This window comes from Erigeron canadensis, chromosome 5 (genome assembly GCF_010389155.1).
Source record: "Erigeron canadensis isolate Cc75 chromosome 5, C_canadensis_v1, whole genome shotgun sequence".
Classification (NCBI taxonomy): domain Eukaryota; kingdom Viridiplantae; phylum Streptophyta; class Magnoliopsida; order Asterales; family Asteraceae; genus Erigeron; species Erigeron canadensis.
In genome coordinates, this window is record NC_057765.1 from 3,432,132 (window position 1) to 3,443,542 (window position 11,411).

The following is an 11,411-nucleotide window of genomic DNA, read 5'->3' on the forward strand; positions in this document are numbered from 1 at the left end:
AAGAGGGGGTTGGGGGTACACATGGCACCCATAATCCCCCTCTTTAAATCTAATACTCTCTTCCCATTAATCCACAAATTTTTATAATATATTTATCTTTGACCGGCCCTCTATTTTTAATTAACAAACCGACCCTTTATTCTTTTTATCTATATCTATAAATACATATAAACCCAAAAATCTATCCTTCAAAAAAAAAAAAACCCTACGTTAGCTTCTTCTTTCTGTTCGGCAAAAAAGAATCGCACGACTGGACTACCATGGTTATCGATAATTAATAAAATTTGTATCTACTTTGAAGTATGAAAGGATTAAGGTTGTTTGTGGTGCGGATTCGTGGCTGTTTACGTTTTTTGCTCTATTTTGGTGATCTTCATAGGTATTTCTTAATAGTTATAATAGTAGGAGGTCTTGAGTTCGTTTCGAGATCTTTTGGGATCGTTTCAAGTTCGTTTCGGGATGACCTTCGATATCGTTAGGAGGCATACTCCAATCTATTGTTACATAATGATCGCTTATTATTAAACGTCATATAGATTTTGTTAGACAATGGAACGTAATGATTGTTACATTATGATATTGTTAGAACAGTGGCGTGTGGTGTTGTTGCATAAAGGAGGTTTGGGAAAATTTAGGCTCATTATGATAATGCTGTGTGGCACATGCAGATTGTTATTGCATCAAGAGCCAGGGTTTTGTCTTATTTTTGGATGCGCTCGATTGCATGTCAAAATACAATTTTTAATTAGCCATATGTAGTCTTACTTGGCGCATCTTATATGTGTAGCTCTTTTTTTTAAAGAGGCTAAAGATGGGGAACCAGCATGGTTGCGCATGTTCTTTTAATTTTTCTTTATGGTATAGCAAACGATAAAAGAGATTACGTGGAAGGAAATGGTTTATTATCATCTTAAAGCTGTTGATGCGAAATGAGCTATGTAAATAAGTAAGCATGTAAGTTCTTAAGAGTTAATTAACATTGATTATAAGTTGTTGATATGCATACAGCATACGTATGTTAAGTTTTATGTTATTGTTATCTCTTTTAATTTAGTTTATTGTCTATTATAGGTTCATTATAACACATGTTAATCATCATCTATGACTCCATGTTGTTCATGTATGGACTCTTTCGTTCTATGTTGATGAATTGGTATGTACTTCTTTTTCCAAATTATATACTATAGACTTTTTGTTTCTCTTTTGTTGAGCTTAACTCTAAAGTGTTTAGTCTAAAATTGTTGGTTGTGTTTGTAATAAGTTTAGATATAACAAACTACAAATTTTTTATTTAACTAAAGTTGAAAAAAAGGGGGTAAACTGGAATCAATATTTATATGGAGTTATTTTTCATATATATTTTTTTTAGCTTTCATATTGATTAAGTTATGATATTGATCATATTGATGGTTGCTCGAATAATACTGTTATTGTGTAAAATTTTAAATCGTCTAAGTTATGCATTTCTTTTATTTTTTATCAAACAACTGCTTCCTATGGATATTAATATACTTTTAGACTACCTGTCCATTATGAGTTGTCCCGTAATAAAACCAGTTGTTGCTGATACCCTATTCTCGGTACCTTATTCTCCTTCTTCCATAATGTTTTTTCGATTCTTATAGTTAATTTGTTTGGGGTTCATTTTTTAAAATTGGATTAAATACATAGAAACACACTAAGAGAACTTACCAGTTTTTTCCATGTTTTTTTTCCCCTATTAGCAGAGCATTACCATACATGGCTCGGTTAATGATGCAGTGCTATTAAGGTAGCAAATTTCCAAGTTGATTTTGGTATATCTATTTAATATATTTGAATTCCAATTTTTTAGCTTTAATTAATATGTTTTGAGACTGCCCGTTCATTGGACGGGTCTGAACACTAGTATATATATATATATATTCTCTATCTAGGCACATCATAAGCAATTGAATATCACTTTTTAACAAGGATAAGGGTTTACCCCATAAATTGTGGTTCACAAATTCCATTTTGGCTGTAACGGTTTTGTATTCAACAAACCGGTTTAATAACATTAATGTGATTTACTGACTTTATTAAACTACAAAACAACACATTAAATTTTTGTCACATGGTGTTTCAAGTTAGGTGAATAAATGTAGATTATATATATGGAACATGCTTACAACAAACTTATGCAAAAAAACCATTAAGCAAATCAATTGTTTTTCATCTTAGAAACATTGCATCCTATGATATTCCCATCTTTGAGTTATCTTTTAGATTTTTGCGAGAATAAATCATTAAGTGATCAAGTTCTTAAGGGAATTGCATCAAACACAAAATCAGGCTATTACTTTTACGGTTATATACTTATATATATGTTTGTTTTCTTTCAAGATAATCAGCCCGGTTCTAGCTAGCTAGGTAGGGTTGGATTGGGTATATTTTTTTTTTTATCGCATTCTATTCTATTCCTAATACTAATTTACATGTATTTAATCCACCCCACAAATGTGAGAAGTGAAACTCGAACTCAGGTGGATCCTCTCAAGGTCAAAAACCTTACCATTGGGCCACCAACCCAAGGTGGATTGGGTATAATTTTACCTTCTAAACAAGGAGCATGGATATACAACAAATTATGGATGATGAAAGGTGTATCATCTTGCTTGGTAATGTATATCAGCTTCTTATGCTTAGTATTATATCTACGTAATGATACTAGTACCGATCGAGCGTGTAGTGTGTATTGTGCGACACCGTAAAAAAAGAATTTTTTCTTAATTTTTATATATATAGATTCGGATTAAATAATTCATTTATTACTACTAATAATAATTACAAATACAGTTTGATTAGAACTTATATAAGTATATTTAAAAAAATATTATTTTAAAAATATTAGGTAGAGATTATCATAAATCTAAAACTCATATTGACCTATTTTTTCAATAATACCTTGGTCCGTTTCAATCTAAACCCATTTTGATCTAAACTCATCTTGACCTATTTTTTCAAATGACCCATCTTGACCCAAACCCATCCTAACCCAACAATCCAACCCAACCCAACCCACCCATTTTGCCACCTATAAATAAATAACACATTCGTAGTAGGCCCTAGTTATGTGCAGGCCCATTGCATAACTTATTCACATTGCATATTGGACAGTTAGTCGACTTTTATTGACTAATGCTATCTTTTCTTTCTGTGAATTTGCAGGGCTTGTTGATTCAGTATTTTCTACATATACAAACTATGAATGGGGTAATGCTGATGTTTTTTCATAAAGTTATTGGAAAATTTTTGTTTGTATCTATTTAGAAAGTAGGAACAAGTTTTGACATTAACCGCCCATGGGTTGCGGATCATAGGGTCCTAAAAAAGCTTGAAGGATTTTTTTTCATGCAATTGCGAATATGAAAGCTTACAAACAGTGTCACATGTTTCAAACCTTCATTAGAGACTGTTATTACAACCAGAGAAGAGCATTCACATTTGGCCCTAAGGGAGATATTTAGTTATATTTTGGCCTACAAGATGTTTACGCCATATCAATGATCTAGTTGATGGGAAACCAGTTATTTGTAATGATATGCTTGCTGAGGAGCTTTGCACTAATATGGTTGGATCTTATAAACTTTATAAAAATTAAAAACTGTAGGTGTCTAAAGTTTGGCTGAGTGATGAGTTTGAAAAAGCTTCAGAAAACCCAACAGAGGATGTGCTTATTTATCATGTACGGGGGTATCTACTTTACCTTATTGGAACTAAGATTCTTCCCAACAGTGATATTCTAGTTTTTTCCCTGTCTACTGTTTACAATTCTTGCAAGATGTGGATCCTAAAGCTTTAAATAGTGTTGCATGGGGTGCTGCTGCCCATTGCCTTTTGACTTCAACCATCTCCAGCCAGACCTCCAATGGTTGCTTGGGACCATCGTGGCTCTATGAGCTATTCTTATAAACTTGATGTTTTATGCAATTTTGCCCTATTTTTGATATAATTCTGACTTCATATTATAAACTATTTGTAGATGTCTTTTTTGGAAAGAATTCCAAGAATAAGAGAAACTTTCTTGGTTGAAATACCTGGCGAGTGTGAGAAAGACATCCCTTTTCATACTTACTACAGCCGACATATGGTCTAACCAGGCTACCGAACGAATAATAAGCCTAATTTGCTGAGTGAGTTGGAGGCTATTCGGTTCAACATGAGAGATGAGGTGTGTTTTTGCAAATCCCTATTTTCAACAACCATAAAGCCGATACCTTTTTCAACTTTAGGCAATTTAAGTATTTGCGTAATATTTCAGGATATAGCCTGGACACTGTATGAGGAGTACAAGGCATATAGGCGTCAAAGAATCTTTTTTTCGCAGGTGGTCTTGATCAACTTTAATCAGTTTCAGTATCATGAGCCGGAAAGGGATCCCAAACAGCTCTCAATCATAAATCTAGAAGAAGTGGGTGAGCAGGAAAAACTGAAAATGACTGGGTCTAGGGGAACCACACAGAGATCTTACTACAAAAGATATGAAAAATACATAAAAATGTGGGAAGAAAGACATCTGGAAACCCTCTGTATTAGGTACACCAGTCCTGGTTTTACACTTCCACTTGAACCAGACCAAAATTATCCCATTGTTTATGCTCTTTTTCATCTTCTTCTTCATAAACAATGGGATAACTTTGGTCTGGTTCAAGTGGAAGTGTAAAACCAAGACCGGTGTCCCTAATAGAGAGGGTTTCCAGATGTCTTTCTTCCCACATTTTTATGTATTTTTCATATCTTTTGTAGTAAGATCTCTGTGTGGTTCCCATAGACCCAGTCATTTTCAGTTTTTCCTGCTCACCCACTTCTTCTAGATCTATGATTGAGAGCTGTTTGGGATCCCTTTCCGGCTCATGATACTGAAACTGATTAAAGTTGATCAAGACCACCCGCGAAAAAAATATTCTTTGACGCCTATATGCCTTGTACTCCTCATACGGTGTCCGGACTATATCCTGAAATATTACGCAAATACTTAAATTGCCTAAAGTTGAAAAAGGTATCGGCTTTATGGGTGTTGAAAATGGGGATTTGCAAAATCACACCTCATCTCTCATGTTGAACCGAATAGCCTCCAACTCACTCAGCAAATTAGGCTTATTATTCATTCGGTTGCCTGGTTGGACCATATGTTGGCTGCAGTAAGTATGAAGAGGGATGTCTTTCTCACACTCGCTAGATATTTCAACCAAGAAAGTTTCTCTTATTCTTGGAATTCTTTCCAAAAAAGACATCTACAAATAGTTTATAATATGAAGTCAGAATAATCTCAAAAATAGGGCAAAATTGCATAAAACATCAAGTTTATAAGAATAGTTCATAGAGCCACGATGGTCCCAAGAAACCATTGAAAGTCTGGCTGGAGATGGTTGAAGTCAAAAGGCAATGGGCAACAACACCCTATGCAACACTATTTAAAGTTTTAGGATCCACATCTTGCAAGAATTGTAACAGTAGACAGGGAAAAAACTAGAATTATCACTGTTAGGAAGAATCTTAGTTCCAATCAGGTAAAGTAGATACCCCCGTACATGATAAATAAGCACATCCTCTGTTGGGTTTTCTGAAGCTTTTTCAAACTCATCACTCAGCCAAACTTTAGACACCTACAGTTTTTAATTTTTATAAAGTTTATAAGATCCAACCATATTAGTGCAAATCTCCTCAGCAAGCTAACTGGTTTCCCATCAACTAGATTATTGATATGGCGTAAACATCTTGTAGGCCAAAATATAACTAAATATCTCCGTTAGGGCCAAATGTGAATGCTCTTCTCTGGTTGTAATAGCAGTCTCTAATGATGGTTTGAAACATGTGACACTGTTTGTAAGCTTTCATATTCGCAATTGCATGAAAAAAAATCCTTCAAGCTTTTTTAGGACCCTATGATCCGCAACCCATGGGCGGTTAATGTCCAAGCTTGTTCCTACTTTCTAAATAGATACAAAACAAAAATTTTCCAATAAATTTATGGAAAAACATCAGCATTATCCCATTCATAGTTTGTATATGTAGAAAATACTGAATCAACAAGCCCTGCAAATTCACAGAAAGAAAAGGTAGCATTAGTCAATAAAAGTCGACTAACTGTCCAATATGCAATGTGAATAAGTTATGCAATGGGCCTGCACATAACTAGGGCCTACTACTAATGTGTTATTTATTTATAGGTGGCAAAATGGGTAGGTTGGGTTGGATTGTTGGGTTAGGATGGGTTTGGGTATAAGTGGGTATAGGTCAAGATGTGTCATTTGAAAAAATAGGTCAAGATGAGTTTGGATCAAAATGGGTTTAGATTGAAACGGACCAAGGTATTACTGATATTGAGGCACTAATTAGTAATTGACAGATTCGATCTTCCGAGCGGTGACATAATAGTGAAAATAATGAGATGACTTCAAGAAGGCGTGTGATCCTCTGTCTATTTTGTACACGAGAGTAATCCTCTAGTCAATTCCTCCTCTTCCACCAATTTGTGATGCTTCTGGAATATGAACTGTGATTTCTAAAGAACTTATCAAATGATTTCATTATTTCATGTCGAATCAAATACCCGTACTCTACCATTCTTGGATATGCATGAAAGATATGATGACGAAGTTGATTGTGGAGTTGATGACCTGTATATATAGGTGCCCTTTAGTTTACATTTGACCATCTGACGTCTATGACTAGCATCTTGTCATCCTTGTGCTCAAATTTATTGATGTGATTTACGCTAGAGGCAACAAAATGGGTGGGTTGACAGCTTGGGTAACGGGTCAAACATTGTATGGCCGGGTTCACAGCTTGGGTAGTGTGTGTTGGAAGATGACTACTGAAAGTTATATACTTGAGAAGATAACCACGTCACAGAAAACTAAATTTTGTCCAGAACAAAAAAAGAAATCTAAATTCTCTAAGGTCAAATCTCTAAGGTCAAATCCCTAAGGTCAAGTCTACATATTTAGCTAAAGAATACAGATCTATTGTTTAGTATGTCATCAGGGTTGCCAAATGTAACCATTATCCTTCACTCTGAACCATTCAAAGAAACAAGCACCTTGATTCCTGAAAGGGTTTAAGTACATAGCATCAATATGGTCGTTGCATTAAACGTCTCCATTAGTCATCTCTGCACATGCATACTTAGTTACCCTAAATCTTTTTGCTGAACCAGTCAAACATATGCGACCATGGATTAACCTGATTAACCTGAACTTTTGGAGTATTTTTAGCCATAGGTATGCAGTCATCACTATAAGTTTGCTTTCTCCTTTTGTCGTGCACGATATAATTTGAAATAGGACATACCTTTTGAGTTATTAATACCCAAGTTGGCATTAACAAGTGTATTATCCACATCTCGAGTCGACATTTCAATCTACAAAACATATAGTGGATATGGATTATTCTGTCATAGAGGTATTGTTCTTCTTTGAAGTGATAGTCCAGTTCATATGCATAATATCCACACACCTTTTTTCACTAATTCAGAAGAGTACTTCAAGCCGTCTTTTATGGATGGTACGGAAAGGGAAAGTCACTATGCTGTAAGTTCTATGTGCTTAGATATTAGTTTATCTGGAGTTTATGATTTCACATCCTTATGCAACATCACCTCTAACATCTTTCTGATTGTAAGTTGCTGATGCTGTTAGTTAATCTTGATAACAGTGATGATAAGTTTATTTAATTACATTTAAGTTTAATTGGAATTCAATCTTCATTTAACGGTGTTGGTTTTCTTTATTAGTATCAAATGTCCATGTCATCCTATGATTATATTCTATTCTTTCAACTTGAGATGTTGATCTTCTTTGAATTATGACTTGTGCAGCTAAAGAGATGAGTGCGGATAAAATGCAAGCCAAAAAGTCTTCCTTCGGATAGTACACAAGATGCATGTGAAGCTTAGCGACATGGTTAAAGTGATTGCAGGACGTGAAAAGGGAAAAGTCGGTGAGATTACCAAGCTTGTGAAGCACAACAGAACTGTGGTTGTCAAAGAAATTAATTTGAAAACCAAACATGTCATCTAAGCAATTGCAAATTAACTCAGTTACTCCAGATTTCTTTGCTGGTGCAACCAATCACAAATACAAGAACCTTGGATAAATCTGATTAACTTGAACTTTTGAGAAATTGCTGACTATAGATAGGCAGTCATCATTAGAACCGTGCTTACACATAGTGGAATGAGGGGGCTGAGTAACGGGCTACTATGCCATGATGCAACGCTACATGTGTGTTCATGTTGTGTATTGCTTATTTCATACAGAAAAAGGATGTTTGTTGTATCTTACAGATTCCTCATCACGTAGCCATTGATTAACCAATGGACTATGTCATGATGCAACGCTAGGTGTGTATTGTGTACCACATTTTTTTATACTGAAGACGAATGTCCATTGTGGTTCCTCATGTCACACAATAGTCACATCCTAGGAGAATCATATAATTTTACAATACTGTATGATTAAGTGCATATTTATGTGTTTACTTTTCATATTATTAGACAGGGCCGACAAGTGAATTTTAATATACGTGTGCGAGATCGAATTTCAAAAAATGGGGCCCATATAAAAAATAGATATAGGTATAAATTTTTTACGATAAAAACTATAAATGTACAAACAAAAGTATTAATTACTTATAAGATTTCTTAAACACAAAATGTTTCATATCATAAAGGTAGTTAGAACTTATCATTGAATTCATTTTTGGTTAAATGATGCCTTTCTTCGAGCCATTTTTGAAGCAAAAACATTGATCAAACTTTTATAATCAATACTATCTAATAAATCATTCTCAATTGCTATTATTGCCAATCCATTTAACCTCTCTTTGGACATTGTCAACCGCAAATATAACTTTAATAGCTTAATTAAGTTTTGAAAATAGGGGTCGTCTTACAAAATGGGGGCCCACTTTAAATGTGCTGACCTATATTGCACATGCCAAGATCCTCCACTCTTATTAGATAAGAATTATTTGCAACTAGCTAGCACCGGTGGTAATTATAGAAACTTACTAAAAGTCGAAAACCAAAAATTCCTTGGAGAGGGGATTTCGGCCGAACCCAAAAGAGAAGAGAGAAGGAGTTTTGTGTGTGAATTGAATTTAATTAAAACCCTTAGACTTAAGCCCCTATTTATAGGATTAATTCATAGGGTTTTAAACTTGGTGACCAAGTAATCTCAAGGCCAAAAAGCCTTGAGAATTCCGGCCCCCGTATATGGCATTAGAGTCCAACACTAATTTCCTTATTTCACAATTAATCCTATTTTTAATTAACTAAATACAATTAACCTTTTAACTTATTTAAATTGATTATTTTTGTGATCAAACTAATCTGTTATATACAAATTTAAGCTCTATTTGTGCAATTTATGGAGTTTGTGTGTGAAAAGGTGTTTGAGTGTGTATGGAGGTTAGGGATGAAGATTAGAGAGAAAATATGTGGAATGTGTGTGTTTTTAATTAAGAAATGGTAAAAGTCTTACAAATTAGGTGTGGAAGGGGGTATTTATACCATAAATCTAAGATTTCACTAATGCCCCTTCCATCTCTAAAATATTACATTTTAACACCATTTTTAGGTCTAACATTCTTCCCCTTGGTGTTGAAATGTAATTCAACGTCTTTAAATACGAATTTGTTGATGAAGGTCTTTGAAGAGATGAGGGGCGGCGATCCAAGAGATGGTAGTGATTGGACACGGTACGGGTTCTGCCCATGCCGTTGTCGGTGTCGGCGCCGTGGATAGAAGAGAGGCAGATATGGTCGTGGTGGTGGTTGGAGGACGACTGGTGGTCGGAAATGATGGTAGTGGTGGTTGTGGTAGGAGATGATAATGGTGTTGACCGGGGATGATGGTAGTGCTGGTGGTGGCCTAAATGATGGTGGTAAGTGGAGTAGCAACAACATGAGAGAAAAGGGAAAAGATTAATCTGGGCCATAAATCAATATTTTAAATGGCGAGGATCTTTTTCCAGTTTTTAAAAAAATAAAAAGAAAGTATTTTCAGATAAAGAATTCTCATGATATTATATAAGTATATATGATAAGATAATATGTTTCCGTCTATCATCACTTTTATTATTTTTTCCCTAGGTAATATATAAATGATCAGTGGATATGAACAGAGATTCAATGATGGGAAATGATATCCACACAACACAAATTAGCCATCCACAACATACGTATATATTATACTGCATAGTATACAGCTATGTAAAGCATTGATTGTTGTGGATGACTAATTTGTGTTGTGGGGATATCACTTCCCTTCAATGATCATTAATATACTCTTCTCAAACAATAATTACATCTTCGATTATGGTTGGGCTGGTATTGGTATTGGCGGAATGTAGTGGGGGCCTTCCTAGAACTTCTAGCTACTATCTGAATATTATATATAGGGAAAAGTTATTTTGAGAACTTTTTTTTTGTGAGAACTTTTGAGAACTTTTCAAATCAAACCCAACCGATGATTATTCTTTACATGAAAATTGTTTTTTGATTGTTTTCTGAATAACTTATGTGTAATTTTGAAGTTTATAATTGTGTGGAGGCATGGATTATCATCTGTTATACAATTATATGGAGATTTGGATTTTTGATCACATGTGCACGAATATTGCTATGATCACATGTATGCAAGTCGATCACATGTAATCATAGCAATATTCGTGCACATGTGACCAAAAATCCAAATCTCCACATAATTGTATAAGAATGATAATCTATGTCTCCATACAATTATAAACTTCAAAATTACACATAAGTTATTCAGAAAACAATCAAAAAACAATTTTCATGTAAAGAATAATCATCGGTTGGGCTTAATTTGAAAAGTTCTTAAAGGTTCTCGCAAAAAAAAGTTCTCAAAATAACTTTTCACTATATATATATATATATATATATATATAAAGCTTATATGTATATATAAAGCTTAAAATTAAAATGACTATGTCGTATAAAAATTCACCGCAATAGTATGATTAACAAGCAGTGCAAGATACATAAGTGTCGTATTTCGTTTTTCTAATTCATTTTGGCCCTCCCGCGAAAAAAATTCACGTTTTGCCACTGGGTATTGGTTATCAATTTTAACACCGTAGCTTCATATTCTAGCATCAGTTTTTTTATTTTTTTTTTATTTTCATTTTTAACCAGTTGACCATAGCTTCAAGTCCTAGCATCAAAGTTTTTCATTTTTAGTTTTATTGATAACTAGATTAAAGCCGCACGTTATACAAGTAAAATAGTATAATATAATTGAATTAATCATGGGTTAAATTTATCTAATAATGACAAATAAGTAAAAATCCTATATGTAAATTAGATAAAGATGTCACATAAGATATTTTTTATCCTCTTTTAGTTAAGTTATTAGCTAATCAATC